We start from the raw sequence: 20886 nt of genomic DNA, 5'->3' as shown, positions 1-20886 counted from the left end.
GAGTTGCCCAAGGCCACAGAGTGAAAGAAACACTCTTGGGGCAGTGCAACAGCATGACGCCCCTTTACTAGCATCTGTGTCCTTGGGACACCATCTAACTTCTTTTTTGTTGTTACTTGCTAGAGCCCAGTCAGGCCACCCTGGCTCATGCCAAGTTGTACCTTCCTCTAGAAGTGATCCCATTGATTTCAGTGGAACTGCTTGTGAGGTTGCATTCAACACAAGTAAGGGAGACACAATCAGGCCCACAGTAGTGTGGAGAGAGGGCAGGGACAGGGGTTAGCACTGAAAGGGGGTTGGCCAATAGACCTGGGTTTTGAGGAGGGTTTAGAAGACAGAAACGAGGTTAAATGGCCCACAGGGCTGGGGAGGCTGTTCCAGGCCCAGGGAGAATGAAGAGAAGGGGCAGAGCTGTTTGTGGCAAAAGGAAACAAAGAGAGCATGAGCTGAAATGGCAGGGCGTTTTCCTCAATAGAAAGCCCAGCCCCAACCTCCTTCAGATGGGGATGCCCCACTGCTGCTCCAGTCTTTCACGGCGCGTTCTTAAAGGCAAAACCACAGCAACGGGCTGCTGTGTTGTTCACACCTTCAGCACCATGCAGTTTTCACAGCGGCAGCAGGTGCTCTTCTGTGCAAGCTCTCTGAGCACTTTATTATCGGGCTCATCAGCTAGCAAGCAGCCGTAAGATCAACTTGTTTACTGTAGCATTCAGCCTTTTTATTGCACGTGGAGAGGGAACTCCCTTCTCAGCCCTCCAGGTGGCCCCTCCGGGGCAGGGTTGAGGCCCATTGGTGGGGACGGGTGAGGCTGGGTGGGGGATGCTTGCATTGCAGTCCTACCTGTTCTGATCAGTCTTCAGGCCTGTCAATTAGGCACGTTTTATTGGCCCTAGATTCACTTTATTACTGTAAACACAATGAAAATGTCTGGATTTAAACAAAAAAAAAAAAAAAGAAGAAAAAGGTTTAGGGCAAACTCCAGCTTTTACAAACCTTACAAAGGGTAGCAGAGTGTGCCGATGCAGCGCTGGAGCCTTGTACCATCTCAACACTGCACGGGCAGCCAGGGGAAATACATCATTCTGCAACACACCGTCCTGCTGCTCCAAAATGAGTGTATGTGCCCGTTAGCATTGACTGCCATCACATCACATGTGCACTGGGGCTGGGCAGTGTCCAGTCAATAAGAAGTCAACACACAAAGTCCACTTGTGGCCATGGAAGGCCTATAGATGCACTAATCATATTATCCAGTTAGTGCTCAAGGCAGTGGTCAGACTGGAAACAATAGTGGTGGTACTCCCCCAGGTTCCACCCATAACCCAGGCTCCACCCCACTTGGGAGGCCCAAACGAGATACCACACACAGTAGACAGTGAAATACCTAACAAAGTTGGCAGCTAAATGCTCACTATCAAGCTTCAGAATCAACATGTTCTGAGATGAATAGGAGCAATTTGCACCTCTCAGAGCTGCTGTTTCAGGCCAGAAAAGGGGTAAGTTTGCATTTCTCAAAACTATTGTTTCAGGCTGTCAGAAGACTCAATTGGACATCATTGCATCCATTCACACTGAGTTCACATTCTGAAGGTTAGCATGCTAACTATAAAACAGAGTTATTTTGTTTGTTTGATAAAAGGTCACATTGTGAAGCATCCACTGGGGACAACACCAACACCAGCTCACTAAATTGCCATGAGTAGGGCCCTACCAAATTCATGGCCATGAAAAACACGTCACAGTCCATGAAATCTGTTTTTCCTCCATGAAATCTGTTTTTTTGTGTGCTTTTACCCAGATTTCAGGGGGGAGATCAGCATTTCTCAAATTGGGGGTCCTGACCCAAAAGAAAGTTGCAGGGGGGACACGGTATTGCCACCCTTACTTCTGCACTGCCTTCAGAGCTGGGTGGCTGGAGGGCGGCAGCTGTTGGCTAGGCGCCCAGCTATGAAGGCAGCGCCCCGCCAGCATCAGCGCAGAAGTAAGGATGGCAATACCATACCATGCCACTCTTACTTCTGCACTGCTGCCTTCAGAGCTGGGAGGCCGGAGAGTGGCGGCTGCTGACTGAGGGCCTAACTCTGCAGACAGCAGTGCAGAAGGGTGGCAATACCATACCATGTCATCCTTACTTCTGCACTGCCGCTGGTTCTGCCTTCAGAGCTAGGCTCCCAGCCAGCAGCTGCTGCTCTCCAGCTGCCCAGCTCTGAAGGCAGCGCTGCCACCAGCAGCAGCAGCGCAGAAGTAAGGGTAGCAGTACTGAAAACCCTCCCCTCCCCAATAACCGTGTGACTCCCCCACAACTCCTTTTTGGGTCAGGGCCCCTACAATTACAACACCATGAAATTTCAGATTTAAATAGCTGAAATCATGAAATTTACGATTTTTAAAATCCTATGACTGTGAAATTGACCAAAATGGACTGTGAATTTGGTAGGGCCCTAGCCATGAGGGACTGCTTCCCTAGCTGCACTTTCTGGGGATGGAGATGGGGACTACCATCTTGTACCCTCTTCCTCCTTTCCCATCATCCAGCCCCACCACACAGGGCAGGATTTGATCCTTTTTTGTTTAGTTGCTGCGGCTCATCTCCAAGCAAACTATAGGTGTGTCTGGTCTTCGCAACACTAATCTGCCTCAAAGTGGGGTTTACCCAATGAAGGATTTGTCATTGACAACGGGGCACATAGTAACTTCATTGAGGAAGTGGAGAGAGGCCGGAACAAATGGGGGAAAAGTGAATCACCTTCCCATGTCAAAACCATTTCATAATGCACAAAACCCCACTGGCAGCATGACCTGTAATGCTAACTAACCCCATGAGTCAGACTTGCCAAAATCATGAGATTGTCTTAAAAATCATAAGATTTTAATAATAACTCTGGGATCTTTTCATTAGCCTGATGGTGTTTTGAGCTGTTCCCCACAACCATGAGGACTAGAAACTTACTCTGAGATTCTCACGGGTTCATACGATTCCCGGAAAAACTCCAAACATCACAAGATCATAAGAGTTGGCAACATCAATTCCTCTGGCTAAAAATAAATTTGCGACTTTGAAAATTAACGTTATAGATTAAAATTGTAAATACAGACAACGTGCTTTAAAGCAGTCAGTTCTTACCGAGGGTCAGCAAGGCCTAGGAATCACTTACATCCTACTAAAGCCCTATATTGAGAGCTAAGACCTTGTGCTAGTTCCCTGCATTGGGTGGGATTTCATTCCGAGTGATTTACTAACTTCACAGATGTCGTTTGATTTCAGACAATGGCTTAGTTGGAACAGGCTGTGTTTTGAGCAAACCTAATTTGTAAAATGTGTTTTGAAATGACCCTCAAAGCTGAACTCTTTCTCTTCTTTCCCTGGATTTTTGAAATCTATGATAATCTAGTTCTACTGAGTCCTCAGAATTTTCCCTTCAAATTTTCCTCCCCACACTGCATGACATTCCACATGTTGGTGGGAATTGGCACAGTTTTATTAAGTACCTAATAACACATTGTGCAGTGACGGTGTGTCATGGTAATAAACTAGCCATGTAATTCTGCCTGACTCATCAAACAATATGGGGCAATAATGTTTGAATGCAGTTCAGCATATGCAGCTTTAAGAGGTACGTGGCAAGGGGAAGCTGGTTTAATGCTCCAAGAAATTAGCTGGGCAAACGCAGTGTTTTATATTGTTAAATATTTTGCAGGGCAGAAAATGAAGTGCAATTGGAAGGAACACATTGTCTTCTAGTGCATCCATGCGATGCCAAATTCATTCTACCTTACTCATGTGAGTAGTCCCATTGATTTAAATGGCAGCAGGAGCAGGTCATTGACTTCAGTGGAAGCAGTCTCAATGGGAGCAGGATCAAGTCCACGGCTGTATTCCCGTGAGTAAAGCATGCACGATCACACATGAAATTCTCTCTGTGCAGAGGACCAGCTCAAGGGCCAATGCAAAACTGACTACACCAGGTCTCAACATTTCTACTGACACTCCTTTTCGATGGAAAATTGGGTTTTTGACATCAGGAAATTCTCCCCAGAAAATGTTCTGATTTCCCACAGAAAATTCTGACTTTTCTTCAGCTACCCCAAAACTTTTTAGTTGTTTCTCTCCCCTACCCCTGTCCTTTTTTTCTTTTTGAATTAAAAGATTTTTGGGGAAAAGAATATGTTTCCAATCAGTTGTACTATGGATGCCCCATATAAGTGCTATGCTGATGGCCTAAGGGAAATATAATTGGTGCATGGGCCTTGTTTTGGGCATCTCCACAAGGGGGAAATTTCATCTAAGGGTACGTCTACACTTACCGGAGGGTCCGGCGGCAGGCAATCGATGTTCTGGGATCGACTTATCGCGTCTGGTTTAGACGCGATAAATCGATCCCGGATCGATCCCGGAAGTGCTCGCCGTCGACGCCGGTACTCCAGCTCGGTGAGAGGAGTACGCGGCATCGACGGGGGAGCCTGCCTGCCGCGTCTGGACCCGCGGTAAGTTCGGACTAAGGTACTTCGAATTCAGCTACGTTATTAACGTAGCTGAATTTGCGTACCTTAGTCCGAAGTGGGGGCTTAGTGGGGACCAGGCCTTAGATAAGACAGCACATTTTCAACCTCCAGGTGAAATAGAAACAAATAAGTAACTTTCTTTATTAAGAGTTTAATTTCACTTAGCTGAACTGAAACTGCAGGAGCAAGCTGCAGGGGCTGAATCCATATGGCTTCTCAATGAAATGTCACCCCTATAAACTAGGAATCAGGATATCAAGTGACAGGCATAACATCATCAAAAGAAACTCCTCTTGACCGATTGTGGGATAACTGGTTGCATCGAGAGTGGGACATTGTTCCTAGATATTTGTGGAAGCAGTTGTCTTTTAGCAATTAAACTTCAATGCCAGGGCTAGTCATACCCTAAAATTAAAAAAAGAAACCAAAAATAACAACCACCCTCTTAGCCCAGTTCCTAAAGGCAGTGTTTGCTGGAGATCAGTGGGACTATGTAAGGGTCTTGCAAAATATTTATTAATATGTTATTGCTAAACAACAGCAGAGTAAAGCTTCAACACTGTATCATATTGCCCTGTCACATTCTTAACTCTTTCCTAGATCACCAGAGTGCCCACAAGAACTACTGATGGGTTTGCCATGACACTGGCTGTTTTTAGCTCTGCGGGTTTTGGGGTGAAGGGCATTGCTGGCATATGCTGGCCACCCAAATGTTACAAAAGGCCTAATTTTCAGACATGTTAGGCATATGATTGAATGAATTTTGTGCTTGAAATTACAATGCTTGCATATGCAAATCACAAATTAGACATATTTGCATATGCAGTTATTCAAACTATAGTCATGGTAATTGCTTATCAAAATGACACATGGAATCTCACACCCATTTTGCACATTTGCAGTTGTGAGTATCACCTTCCCAAGAGATACATCCACAATCTAGTCTAATTGTCAATCCCCCCCCCCCCCCATAGAAACTTCCATGAAGGGTAAAACTGTCCTCAGTTGTTCCCTCCCCCACAGAGAGATCAGGAATTGTACAGAGCCATGCACTGATGTGAACAGCAGAACTAAAAAGGAGAACGGAAGGGGCAGTTTACATGTGGTCTCACTTTGTCTAATGCCCATCTTCATTATTACTTTAACCCTTAGAGCATTGCATTTGCCCATCTGCTAGTCAAGAGCACAGGCTTTGGCAGGGCTACGGACCATATTGTGATCTTATTTGCATTGGTGCAACTGAGATTAGCATCTGGCCCTGTGTGTGTGTGTACAGTTAGAGATAGCTATTATGTGGTTTGTAAGAGGTTAAAAGAAGGTGGAAACCATAACCATGAAAGTCATAAAGGCAACATATCCCAAGCCAAATAGTTTTGTTTCCAACTCCAGCTTTAATTATAACATGTCACATAATGATGACATAGTGTTATAATAAGCACATATAATGCATTAATCTGATATTATGTCTTGGCTTTAACAATAGGCACAGTGAAGCAGCCTTAGCTGCTAACTCATTCTGAATGTATCTGCACACTCCACCTAGATACTTATCTGTCTCTTTAATTAAGTGGAGAGAAACATCTGGAGGCCATACCCATAAAACCAGACTCTGATGATAGCAGAGTTACTCTAAAGCTTTGGTTAATCACTTACTCCCACATATTGTCGAGAGGTTCCAAACTCTCCTCCTTTTCTTCTCTCTTTGGTGCCACTTATTCTCCAGTGTCAGGGCCGGCTCCAGGCACCAAGCAGGTGCTTGGGGCGGCCAAGGGAGAGGGGCGGCACGTGCGGCAATTCGGGGGCGGCAGGTCCTTCGCTCCCTCTAGGAGCGAAGGACCTGCCGCCGAACTGCCGCTGCCGATCGCAGCTTTTTTTTCTTTCCCCAATTGCCACCGCCGGTTGCGATTGCGATCACGGCTTTTTTTTTTTTTTTTTTTGCTTGGGGCAGCAGAAATGCTGGAGCCGGCCCTGTCCAGTGTGCAGGCAAAAGTAAAAAAAAGGGCACAAGACCATTAAGGTACCAAATAATGGGCCCATTCATGCATTCAGGAGCAGAGCCTCCACTGACTTCAGTAGGGACAGGATTGAGCCTAATACTTGCTGGGGTGGAAGAAAATGCTTCTGATAATCTGTCACTTATCCAGTGGCTTAAAGGGCCAGCCGCAGGCCTTGTCAATGGGTAGAGTACAGCTGACATTTTATTTGCATCCTGCAAATCCCACTGATCAAACTGAGTCTCCTCCCATGGCAATCAGTGGTATTACAGTGATCATCTTCAGTGGGAGCAGGATCGGGCCCTTATAGCATAAAGTCAGCTTTTCTGATTCAGGGCGTCTCGTGCAGCTTTACATGCATCTGAACAAGTACTCTTTATTTCTTCAAGTGCACTTACTTCCAAGACTGTGTGCAAGGTAAAACTAAAACAGGAATGTAGTGCTCTGAGTCTCGGGTAACTGGGAGCAAGCATTTACAGCGTGGGGGACAGCTGTTGTGTGTATTACCAATCTTTCAGACTCCCAATTCTGTGCCATTTCATGTACCGAGACCATGCATGCCAGCCCACCTGAATGGGATCCGGAAAAAGGAACCGTGTGAGGGAGACAAGGGCCACATGAGGGTAACTTTCTGCAGTGATTATTTCATCAGAACCAGAGACATAATGTGAGGTTTTTGTATTTCAGCACTAGTTAAGCAGCCCACATCAGGATGGGCAAAATCAATGAGAGTCTGTCCACTAATTTCCTTCCCCTTTCCCTCTTTCTCCCTTAACTCTCTTCCAACCTTCCCCAGTACAAAATGCTCTGCTGATGCCCTTTGAACTGATTGTGTTGGGACGGTGATGCCAGAGTTTCTTAATCTTGCGGTGGTACCTAGATATTATGGTGATGGGTACGGAAATGCTGAAAAACAGACAGACAAGTAGATAGCTAGATAAGATTAGATGTACAACTAATTTAGCCAGTCATCATATAGAGCAACTGACACAACTTAATCTATATACCGCAAATCCTATTGATAAAACTGCTTTAAAAGACTTGCCTTTTAATTGTATTGAAAACCCATCTTTTGATCTGAATTGCTTTGGCAACATGTTCATTATTTGAATGGCACCTCATCTGTCCAAATAATACTACATTTGTAGTTCCTGGTATGTAAATGCATCAGAGCGCAGGGTACATGCATGCATGCATACATATAAATGGCTAAAGGGCAGAGAAGATAACTAAATGTTATTGTACAGATACAGACTGAAAGCAAAATAATCTCCTTGTATTGATGTGTGGATATGAACAACAGTTCATAAAAGATACAAGCAGTAATTCATATTAATAAATATAAGCCTGACAAATGTTTACATTAAGAATATCCAGTATTTGAATTGCTTCACTAAGCAGAAAAAAAAGACATTTTCTTGCTCTATAATTAAGTAGATGAAACAAAAACACTGCACTTCCCTGTTTTTTCTGGTAATATTTATGAATTTTCCAGGAGGAGAAAGGAGAAGAAGAATGAAAATAGACCTGTCAGTTTCACTATTGTTTATGGGCAGTTTTTACAATCCAGCTCTTGTGCTCTGGCATACATGCTGAAATGTGTGGGTTGCACATGTTGTGGGGGGAAATTTATTTGCTTTTTAACAAATTATTTTTAATTGGAATTTTAAAAATAGCCCTGGGAGTTTTCCAAGTGCTGTTAGGTGATGTTGAAGGTTATTTGCAGAAAACCTAAATTTTGGGCCAAACTGACATGCTGCTGTCTCTTAAATGTGACAAGATCAAAACAGCTAACATGAAGTGTACAGTTCATTAGTCTAAGTATTTCTCTGTGGGTGACATTCACCCCAGAGCAGAGGGCTAGCAACAGGGCTATGTACCACTTGAGTTCCACTTAAGCAAAGACTGCTGGGTACAAAAACAAAACACAGATAAATAATTCTAGGTCTTAATTAATGACGGATGAAGCTTTCAGACGATTCTGTGGTTTTATCTGGATAAGCAACAAAAAAGTTCAAATGTTAATCGAAGCCTCTTTGGTTTATAAATCAAGATGGAAATCTCACTTCAGAGCTGCCTTTCTCATGACATTTATAATATAACCGGATTCCAGCTGGGTTAGAAATTCTGGACCAATAGTACCGCTCATGGGATTTTAGTACCTTCACTTCTCACCCTTCCAGAATCAAGAATTGCAGGGGCACACAAAAATGAAATTGATGAACACAGCTCTCTGGAGAGTGTACACCATGGTCTTGTAATCTTCAGTGATGTACCCTTTACCCTTCTGTGTTTGTCTATGAGAGTCTTGTCCAGTCTCTATTTGTCTATTATGGTGCCTAGGGCCGGCTCCAGGTTTTTTGCCGCCCCCAAGCAAAAAAAAAAAAAAAAAAAAGCTGGAGTGCCGCCGCCGAAGCAAAAAAACCGGAGTGCTGCCCCTTGAAAAGTGCCGCCTCCAAAGGGCCAAAATGCCTCCCCTTGAAAAGTGCCGCCCCAAGCACATGCTTGGGACGCTGGTGCCTGGAGCCGGCCCTGATGCTGCCTCTTTATATGGTCATGTTTCTGTGACCGTTGTCTTGTTCACCTGAAAGTGTCCATCATTGGATGTTTCACTTCAGCTTCACTGTACATTTAAATGTTGTCTAACCTTTATAGATTGTGATTTTGAATGACTGATTTTCAACCAAGATAAGTATGCTAGTGCACATATAAAATGTGTGCAATTACACACCTAATTTGGACACAGAGCCTGATTCACCACTGCCTTGTACATTGCATAGTCATATATATGAGTGCAAAGTGTGTGTAAAACACTGCCTTTACGATCTGGTAGCATTTTGCTCCCACTTTGTATAACTGTTAATAACAACACAAGGTACAAGGCAGTGGACAATCAGGCCCATGGCTACTACTATTGTACATACAAATCAGGTATTTGCACGTGCAAATAGCTACTTATGCATCCAACTGACATTTGCCCATGCAGTTACCAAGTTTGTGCATAGTCATTGTAACTGTGTCTGTATTTGCTTTTTCATATTGTATGCCAAATGCCTTTGAAAGTCAAGGCCAGAGTGTGTAACACACTAAGGAACAGTTCAAAAATAAGTGCCTATGTTTAGGCTCTGAAGAAAGTAGCCTGATTTTCAAACGGACTGAACAGCCAGCAGCTCCTGTCCATTGGCTTTCAAAAAATCAGACCACTTAGTTTAGCATCCAAATTGAGATTTAGGAACCTAATTTTATGTATGTAATTTTTTTAGAACCTTTGGCCAAATAACCTGTTAAATTGACAGCTCTGTGTTAGAGTCCTTACCAGGAAGTCACTAACTGGATGTTCCATGCCAACTGTGTAAAAAACAAAGATATGTAGAAACTTCTTGTAGCTGGAGATATTAGGTATTGTTATTTATCCCAGAAAGAATAAAAAAAGAAAGTTTAAAACAAAGCAAGACTAGTGGGCAGTTCAGGACATGGGGCACAACCGAACCTTTGTGAAACTGAAATATGTGTTTCTCTGTTTGCAATGATAACAGTAGCTTGCATTTAGGGAGAGCATTTTACTCTTTCAAAGCTCTGGACTCGCCCTGGCTAATTAAATGACTACATCTTTAAATTAAATCTTAATTACAAAATAAACAAACAATAAAGAAAAGTTACCTTTTTTTCAAAGTTCAGAAAATTCGGGTTGGCCTTTTGGATGAAAGCTTGCTTGCTTGCATCTTCTTTTATCTGAACCAGCTCACTCAGCCCTAATCTTCTTCATCTAACCCACATGATTAATGCACAAAATAATTTTGGAGCAGGCCAGGTCCTGGCAGGAAGCTGTGTGTCCTATCATGTCTTCACAATATTAGCCAGCAAAATAATTGTGGTTTGTTCAGTTAAAAAAAAAAGTCTCCTAATTTACATATTTCCCTTGAAAGCTCTCCCCCCCCCCTTTAATCATTATTTTGTAGACTTTCAGTCTTACAACCTGATTTGCAAACTCTCTCCCCCAGATGGAATGTTTAGTCCCTTGAATAGTCTTGTTGCCTACAACGAGGCTGCTCACAATAGTAAACAGGTTTGGGCCCTTACATGTAGTGGCCCAGATTCTCTGCTGTTCTAGCCACTTTGTGCTGCTCAGGTGGTGCCTGGTGGTAGAAAGTAGCCCTATTGGCCAGCTGGGAATTCCCCTGGCATGGGAGTGACATGGGCAGCTCTGACATCAGCCGATTCCTCCCATCCTGGCTTAGTGGCGGGGCGGGGAAGGGTAGAGAGTGCCTGCCCTATCTCAATTCCCAACTAGCATATAGTCCCATGGTGTTAGAGCAGCCCCTAAACTGCTCTAATTTACATTAATGGGCTGGGGCCAACATAGACGCAACATGAGAATTAAGGAGACAAAACTTGCTCCCCCATCATGCACTGAGTATATCTCAGCACCAGAGAAAATCTGGGCCTTCCAGTTTTTCTCCATGGCAGCCCCTACAAAACAGGTGGTAGTGTGGATATTTGGAGGAAGGAAAGGTCAGAAGAGGAAAGCAACATGTTAGGTTAGCATGAAAAGATATAGTCCAGGGTCACTGTAATATCCCCTTCCCCAATGAAACACATCCGCTTTCAACCACAGAAGCAATCTGAGTTAATTTTTCAGTTGTTAGCTCTGTACTTAATTATTTCTAAATGGAGCTGCTGCTGCCTATTAGCTTTGCTGAAATATGGCCCGAATCATCCTCTCACTCTTCCTGTATCAATCTGGAGCAGATAGCCTTGGGTGTTTGCCCAAGTCTGCATGATCTATTGGTGAAAACAGGGGAATAGAAGTCAGGACTCCTGGGTTCTACTTCTGACCCTGCCACCATGTTGAATCCTTCTACCAGGCCTTAGAGGAGAGGACAGGTTTTAGCTCTATGTGAATTATCCGAATGCCTAAAAATAGCCCAGAGCCATGAAGATCTAACAATATAGGGTGTTGGGCTCCAGGGTTTTGGTTTGGGCCATTCTAGAGACAAAGACCCAGATGTGAAGGCTGGATCTGGATTCAGGGCTATTACAGAGGCTGAGATTTTGGTCCAGGCTGAAGCTGCAAGTGGCAGAGGGGAGAAAACAGCCCAGGAGGAGAACTAAACACAAACTCCCAGGAAAGCAAGAGCCAAGTGCTCAGAGGACAGCCTCCATTTCATGGCTGCTGATTAGGCCCATGCAAGTGGAATCGGTAATTTTGCACCTGCATTTGAATTGGGGGGTGGGAGGGTACAGAAGAGGCAGTTGGAGGTGCCAGCGCTGAGGTTCTGGGGCTGCATCCCATTGTGAGTGCAAAAGGGAGGACGGGCCTTAGCCCAGTTGAAATTGTAGGCCCCAGTGTGTGTCTTACATTCTTATGTCCAGCTCTTTGGTTGGTATGTCTGATGCCTGTTGGGCAAGGGCCTGGAGCAGGGTTTCCTCGGAACATTATCTGCACGGTGTAACGTTCTCTTCCAGCATTTCACAAACAACCACAAAGAGGAAGAAAAAAAAGGGGGGAGGGGGCAACCCTCTTGAAATGAACTGCCTGATTCTTCTCTCCCCCACCTTCTCAGCCTCCCATTTCCATCCTATAGGCCCGTGCCTAGCTAGTGGAAGCTTGCTTAGCTTGTCTCTGTTGGATGTCACTCTTTGCACAAGCCTCCATTCATTTATGAGAGTTTACAGGACCTAGAGGTGAAGGCACTAGAAGTCAGAACTCCTGGGTTCTATTCCTAATCCTGTCACCAATTTAGCTGGGTGACTTGGGATGACTTCTGTAAACTTTCCTGGTTGCCCTGTAGCCTTTTTAAGTCTTTGCTGTATCTATTTCATTCAGAGGCTACCTCAAGCCTAAATAAGAATACTGGCAAAATGCCCCAGTTTGTCAATGAAATAAATTATAAACCATCTCTCCTCTGCTCCTGATCCCAAATCCACTGAAGTCGATGGAAAGACTCCTAGTGACAGCAATAGGTTTTGGATCAGATGAAGGGAAGGGAAAAGAGTGGAGCTAGAATTCAAAGGAGGGAAAGGAGGGCTGTGAGATAGGGGAGATGGGAGCAAAAAGGGCCCCAGCAGGATTCTGGGAGTGAAGACTCTACATAGGAGACAGCTTGGCTGGGATTGGCAGGCTCAGGGCCCCCGCCTTTTGCTGGCTCTTGACTCACTGGAAGGAAGCCAGGTTCCTGCCTCAACCTTTTAATTTTAATTTTTTATTTGTAATTTGTAGTTATGCTCATACAGAATAAAGCAACATGGGGCCTAGTCCTGTTTCCATTGTGGTCAATGGCAAAACTCCCACTGATTTCAATGGCAGCAGGACTGGGCTCAAATCCTCCCTTTCTCTGCCCTCTCGGCTGCTGTTCTGGGGTTCCCTCCTTTACTTTCTCTGCGTGGTGCCCAATCCATGCCCACTCCTCTTCTCTGCCTCTCTTTCTTTGACACAGTTAACCGTGTAAGTACCAGGCTGGCTTCTCCATCACGAGGAGAAATTAGCTCCTGTAGAGAGTACGAAGCAAGGCTGAGATTTTTGTTCTATGCATTCACTCATGGGCTCCTGTGTTAACTTGAATGGACATCTCCCTGGCTTGATGGCATAGTGTTTCTCCTTCTTGCTTTTCATTATAAGCCTCATGGGAACATCCAGCTGATCTCAGAATAACTGGCCCACTTCTTCTTAAGTACTATGGTGTGAATGCAGGAACATAAACCAGCTGGACTCATTGTAATTTCAAGACACAAATGGACTGCATCCCAGCTTACTGGGAGCTCCTTAATTCAAGAGACTGAGACTCATTAGTGAGATGGTGCAAGCTCTTGTGATTTTATCACAAGTCTCACAATATTTGATTTTTTCTTAAAGCCTCAGCTCCTGGAATCATGTGATTAAATGAGACTCTCAGCTTTCATTTAAAATAAAAAGTAAGTTTCTAACCCTCATGGCTACATAAGAAGTCTTTAAAATGTGACCTGCGTGCACCCCAAAGGCTCAGAAGCCAGAAGGCAAATAAAAAGAATCCCAAATATACTACATTAAAAAAACCTAAATTTTTAAGCTAGTCTTGAGATTTTGGGAGTCTGATTCATGATTTTTGAAAGCTTGTAGTAGGCAATGCTGTCTATAAAACAATGAGAATTACTGACTATGTCTGCACTGCATTGGTATCCACACAGCAGTGACTAAGGGGGAGATTTTCCAAGGCCCAAAGGGCAGTTGTGGCGCCCTGCTCCCACTAAGTTAGGAATTGTGACTCTGCCCCAGGTTGAGAGGCACCTCGCTACCACCTGTCCTTACTGCGAGGAAGCCTTGGCTGTGCCTGCTGGGGGTCAGTTTCCCAACTCCAACAGCCAGGAGCAACAGAAGTGTACCCCTCTAGGCCTACGCAGGCCTCACTGTCACTTTACAGGTTAAAGAAAGGCCTCTGAGCGTCTCCCTGGAGTGTCCAGCCCCTGGTCCACTGGTCACTTACAAATCTGCTTCCTCCAAAGACACAGCACACCCCATCTTACCAGCTCCACCTCTCATCACTGCTCCACCCCCTCAACACACAGCACTAAGATACATTTATAGTGAACTCAAGAATAGGTTTAACAAAAAATAGAGATTCAAAGTAATAGAAAGTAGAAGTTTTGGAAACAAATGGTTACATATAAAATAAAAACATGCATTCTAGAGTCTAGACTTACTTAAGAAGATACTTTCATGTCTAATAAAGTACTGCTCACCAGTGCTTTACAGCCAGGGTGGCTATGACCCCTCTTTCAAGAGACACAATGCGCTGTCAGTTTGTCTCCTCAGTGAAGGATCCAGAGTGATTCTTAGTACCCCTAGATAGATCAGAACAATCATTATTCATAAGTAGGACACCCCTGGCTGATTGTTTCTTCCTGTGGCTTTCCTCTTATCACCTCCTGGTGATCTGCCATAATCCCAAATCTTTAATAACATCATTTTCGGTATAGATACTTAACTTCTTTAATATTATCTGTCCATACATTTTGCAATGATTATGTTGACAAGAGGGCTACTGGCTCATGGTAGAAACTTCACTTGCCCCTCTCCCACCCTTTAGTGAACTATTATGCAAATATCTGACCCAGGGGATCTCTGTAAAACCCTGTGTACCCTCCCCCAGTTGGCACCAAGAGGTTCCTGGGTCACAAGAGTTAGGTGCTAAAACCACCCTTTGTGCCTATGAAAGTCTTCCCCTAAATCCCAATGTCCTGTCCCAGCAAGAGTTGGGTTTAATGTAAAACCTGGGGATGGAGGGGTGTGAGTAGATTATCTGGGGTCAGACTCTTCTTTGGTTGTTTCAAAGCCCTTGTCAAAATAGATGCATAATCATGGTCCAAAAATCACAGGAACTTCGGGAGACTTGGTTTGCTCACTATGCAACAAAGGGGAGGCCTGGGAGCATGCATGAAGACTGAATAAAGAGACATTTGGTTTGTGATAGACAGGGCTTCCTCCTCCGGGTCATGGCGACAGGCAGGGCCTTAGCAGATATAGATCTAAGATGGCTATTTATCCGGTTATTTTATCAATTACATCACATCCATGGATCTATCTACTGAATGGGATCTCCAGAGGCAGAGGATGGTCAAGGTGGGCTCATTCATTTATTGCCATGTGTTGCTGAGTTGTGTCTCAATTAGACTGCAAGCTCCTCTGGACAGGGAAAGCAGCATGCATACTTGTGGCACTATAGAAATAATACCTAATCATTAGCAACAATGATTCTCTTAATTCCACATTTACTCTAGTTCTGTGTCTCCACCAATTTGAATGCCTGGCAGGTGATTGATCACTCATCTGCATGACATTTCAGCAACATTTTATACAGTTCATATTTTAAGCTTCCCATTATATTAATCCAGCAATTGTTGGCAAAAAACAGGCAGCCACGGAGCATCAGGAATTTGAAGGCTCCAATTTAATTTAAATAGTGTTGATCTCAAAAGCTGGCAGCAGAATGCGGTTTTTGAAAACGTTTCTATTAGAAGCTGCTGTTTCAGTTTGAATCTGGCAAGAAAAACTCTTTTCTAAACATTTACATTTCACATTCTTTAGGCCATTTGAAAAATGTCAGCTCACAGCTCTCCATGCTGCAGAGAGGTTGTGAGGAATGTTACGCTACAATGCTAGCAGACGTACAGTTTGCCTTTCCTTGATTTACTGTATGATAGCCTTTATTTTAGCTCCGTTCCTAATGTCGTGGCTTCTGATTTTAGTTTAACTCAGACAGTGTGAATCCGCGTTGAAGTCTCTAGCTAATGAAAATGAAGTCAAATGAATTAATAATAATAATTTGGGTGATGATGTGGTCGTCAGTTCTGAGACGCCCTGATTTGAATAAGCTTGTGCCCTAAGGTTGTATTGTCCAACAGCAGAGAAAATGAACATTTTCAAAATGTACTGGCTCTTTGGGCCCGTGATTATCATTTACTGTATGTTTGCACAGCACCTAGCACACTGGGGCTTTGATCTGGTTGGCCTGTAGCTGCAAAATAATAAACAATGATAATAATGTAGGGCCACAAGATCCGTCCCATTGAAGTTTACTCATGTGAGTAACTGCTCACCAGTTTGAGTAAGGGATTCATAATCTGGCTGTTACGTAGCAAACATCACAGGCCCCTGACTCCCATTGGTGAGCACTCACTCTCATGAGCAGTCCCACTGAAGTCAATAGGCCTGACTCCTCATGTGAGCAAGAACTCACCTCTCTGAGTCGAGATTGCCCAACCTGATTGGAATAAGCTGGCCTGCTCCCCAGCTCACACAGGGCCCACTGCCACACCCAGAGTATCCTTCCAGGCTGTTTTATTTTCCCAACATAGGCAAAATTAACAAAACCAGTTCCTCAGGCCAGCCTGGGCTACAGTTCCCAGGGGTTTCCCCCCTTAACCTCTGTCCTTCCTGCAGGAATCTTCCATGCTCTCTTCACTGAGCACTGTTACTCCCCGGAGGTGCTTTTCCCCAGCAGGGTCCCACTGTCTCCTTTCCCAGGGGAGTCTGACAGTGCCTGGCACCCACCCTTAGGGGAGTCCTTATTGCTCCCTCTCCCACTACCCAGGCCTCTTGGCTGTTGGTCTGTCTCCTTTTTCCCAGGGAGCAGGCAGTGAAAGTCCCAGGTCTGCTCTCTCTGCCCCTTTCCTGACTGACTCTCAGAGCTGACTCACCTAGGTTCTCTCTTCTCTAGGCCCCGAAGCCCCTTTTAAAACCTTATTGGGGTCAGCTGACCAGTCACAGATGCTTTGGCCCTGCTCTCTCTAAAAGGACCAGTGGCACCCTGTGAAACCAGTCCTACATTATTAATAGCATCGGAGAAAACTGTCAGCAGCACTTTTATTCGTCACTTAATATTTTCACTGAAAGTTCTAAATTCAATGCAAAATACTCATTGAAAGCACACATTAAACCCCAGGGTGCAGGTGCACAAAGTTATTCACTATGGCCCTGATTCAGCAAAGCACTAATACATGTGCCAAAATCCCACTGATTTACTGTTAAGCACATGCTTATATACTTTGCTGAGTCGGGGCTGATGAGCTTGAGTCGATGAAGTGCTGAGCACTGTCAACTCTCAGGGAGGCCAGTGGAAGTTAATGGTGCTTGGCACTTGCAGCACTGAACAAATGCAAGCACCTACACATGTGAGTGACTGTGCTCATGGGAGTAGCCTCACTGAAGTGTTGAAGTCAATGGAACTGCTCATGTGGGACTCCTCATGTGAGAAAAGTCATGTATATCTGCAGGGTGGGATCCAATGTCAGTTGTTGGACTGCCTGCAAACTAAGGGTACTATTAATTTTAATCTGTTTGTCAGTGGGGTTTATGGTGTTTGTTCCACTCTAGCCAAGTGTTTTTAAACCACAATCACAATGGTATCTCGTCTGATACAAAACTGATTCCAGGCCTAGGAAATTTTTCTTTCAGGTGTTCAGTGAAAGAGACCAGTTTTGATCAAAGCCGGTCATTCTCTTGCTTCAGAGCAAGGGTAACATTTCCTGCATGTCTCATATTCATCATTTTGCTGGGGGTGTTTGTGGAGAATTCCATTGCAAGGTAGAATCATAAAAGATTAAGGTTGGAAGAGACTTCAGGAGGTCATCTAGTCCAACCCCCTGCTCAAAGCAGGACCAACCCCAACTGAATCATCCCAGCCAGGGATTTGTCAAGACAGGCCTTAAAAACCTCTAAGGATGGAGATTCCACCACCTCCCTAGGTAACCAATTCCAGTGCTTCACCACCCTCCTAGTGAAATAGTGTTTCTAATATCCAACCTAGATCTCCCCCACTGCAACTTGAGACCATTGCTCCTTGTTCTGTTATCTTCCACCACTGAGGTAAATCTACAATATGAAAGTAAAAGTTCTATTGCAAAGTAAAGTATTAATTATTGTTATGTAATAATTCAGACTAGATTGCATAAATATAGTGCCCTTCATTAGAGATCAGGCAATTTGCAATGTTTTAATTAATGAAGTTTCAACACAACATCTCTATGATGAAGTGAAGGCTACGGCTACACTACAGACTAGGAAGTTGATTCCCCTGCTCACAGAGCCAGATTTACACCTTATGCACCCCTAGGCACAGCATCTTCAGCTCCCTCCCCCCCCCGCCTACAGATGACCTTTGTGTTGCCCACAGTTTTAAAGAGGTAAGGAGCCCCTAGAATGCCAGCACCCCTAGCCATGTGCCTACTGGGCCTAATTGGAAATCTGGCCCTGCCTGCTCATGTATACATACTTGTCCTAGCTCTCACTGGGCTAGCACACGAATAAATAGCAGTAGAGCCATGGTAGCACAGATAGTGGCAGAGGAGACACAGCTGAACCATGCTGAGTACATACACATCAATTTCAGCCTAAGTTATTATGCCCATGTCACAGGTCAATAAACTGAGGCACAGAGAATTTAAATGCAGATAGGTGCCTAATGAAATTTTCCAAAGTACCTAAGTGCCTAATACCTATTGGGCACCTAGATGCTTTTAGTCTTGTTTATAACAGCCCTTAACGTGTCTGAAGACTGTTATCAGATCGTCCCTCAGTCTTCTTTTCTAAAGACTGTCAGGTTTTCTAAACTTATCATTTTTGTTGCTCTCCTCTGGATTCTCTCCAATTTTCCACATCTTTCCTAAAGTGCGGTGCCCAGAATTGGACACAGTGCTCCAGCTGAGGTCTCACCAATGCCAAGTAGACAAGGACAATTACCTTCTGTGTCTTACATGCAACACTCCAGTTAATACACCCCAGAATGATATTAGCCTTTTTTGTGACTGCATCACATTGCTGACAATCCACTATAACCCCCAGATCCTTTTCAGCAATACTACCACCTAGCCAGTTATTCCCCATATTGCAGTTGTGCATTTGATTTTTCCTTCGTAAGTGTAGTACGTTGCAATTGTCTTTATTGAATTTCATCTTGCTGATTTCAGATCAATTGTCCAATTTGTCAAAGTCATTTTGGATTCTAATGCTATCCTCCAAAGTGCTTGCAGCCCCTTCCAGTTTAGAGCTAAATGCAGATTTTATAAGTATATTCTCCACTCCATTCTCCAAGTCATTAATGAAAACGTTGAACAATACCGGACCCTGGACAGACCCCTGCAGGGCCTCACTAGATACAACCTCCCAATCTGACAGCGAACCACTGATAACCACTCTTTGAGTACAGTCTGTCAACCAGTTGTGTACTCACCTTATAGTAATTTCATCTAGACCACATTTCCCTAGTTTGCGGGACTGTGTCAAAAGCCTGACTAAAATCAAGATATATCATCTCTACTGCTTTCTTCCATCCACTAGGCTAGTAAATTGTCAAAGAAGGAAATTAGGCTGGTTTGACATGATTTGTTCTTGACAAATCCATCTTGGCTATTACTTATCACGCTATTATCTTCTAGGTGTTTACAAATTGTTTGTTTAATAATTTGTGCCAGTATCTTTCCAGTTATCAAAGTTAGGCTGGCTGGTTTCTCCAGGTCCTCTTCGTTTCCCCTTTTAAAGATAGGTACTATGTTTTCCCTTCTCTGGTCCTCTGGGACCTCACCTGTTGTCCTCCATGAATTCTTGAAGATCATCGCTAATGGTTTTGAGATTGCTTCAGCTAGTTCCTTAAGTACCCTAGGGTGAATTTCATCAGGCCCTGCTGACTTGAATAGATCTAACTTCTTCCTCTGTTATAAAGATGTAAGTAAATAATAATAATAATAATAATAAAGCTTTCAAGCTGTGATGTGGTTTTTGCTGGTAATGGGAGGAGACATTATCAGAGTGTTAGAAAACTCCACTGAAGTAGCACAATGGTTATTATTGCAAAACTCCAAGAGCTTCTCTTCATGATACAGGGTCATTGGGCAACTAAGGGTCACAACACTATGTCCTCATGTTCCACGGTCACAGTATCTTTGCTTGTTATGGATAAGATCACCAAGTCCACCTGCATTTGGCTCTTTACTCATTATTCGGAGCTGCCCACATGCAAATACTCCCCCATCCACCACCCAGGAAACAAGCTTAGTTGCTTTGGGTGCCCCAAATTTATACTTGGTCAAGGTGAAGTTCATTTTGTGCAAAAGACCAGCACAAGGCCTACACACCAAAGATCTCCACTCTCATTCAGATAGGGCTATAGGGGAATTAAAAATGACAGCAGACTTGGCCAAAGAAATCAAGAGCTCGGAGGTAGATTTGGGGTAAGAAGGAGCAAAAAGAAATGGGGTGAAATGGCCAAGTCTGAAGCAGCATTTCTCATTTGGCAATTAGGTGGCTAGCCTCAATGTGACCAGTAATGGCATGAACTTGGTTGCAGCAGCTTCATCCCAATCTAAAACCAGGCTGTTTCTTTGGAGGATGGCCTTAAAAATAGGGTTGAAATGGTCCAGCAGGATCCTTTCCATTAACTTGCAAGTTGTAGAGTGGAGTGATATTGGGCAGGGCCACCCAGAGGGGGGGGCAAGTGGGGCAATTTGCCCCAGGCCCCCACGAGAGTTTTTCGGGGCCCCTGGAGCAGGGTTCTTCACCCCAGAAAAACTTCTTCCGCTCCGGGTCTTCGGCGGCAGGGGGGTCCTTCCGCCCCGGGACCCACCACCGAAGTGCCCTGAAGACCCGCGGCGGGGGTCCTTCCGCCCCGGGACCTGCCGCCAAAGTGCTGGGTCTTCAGTGGCAATTAGGCCCCTGAATCCTCTGGGCAGCCCTGATATTGGGCGATAGCTAGTCATTTGGTGGTTTCCCATGTTTGAGGAGGGCAATAACTGTTGCCTCACGCCAGCTTTTTGGGATCTTCCCCATCGAATATACAGCAGTGAATAGATCTGGCAACCAATCTTGTCCCTTTGCTCTCAAATTCTTATAGAATTTGGGATAAACGCCATCATTGCCAGC

This window comes from Emys orbicularis, chromosome 12 (genome assembly GCF_028017835.1).
Source record: "Emys orbicularis isolate rEmyOrb1 chromosome 12, rEmyOrb1.hap1, whole genome shotgun sequence".
In the NCBI taxonomy this organism is placed as follows: domain Eukaryota; kingdom Metazoa; phylum Chordata; order Testudines; family Emydidae; genus Emys; species Emys orbicularis.
The sequence above is the reverse complement of the archived record's forward strand: the minus strand, read 5'-3'. Positions refer to the sequence as shown.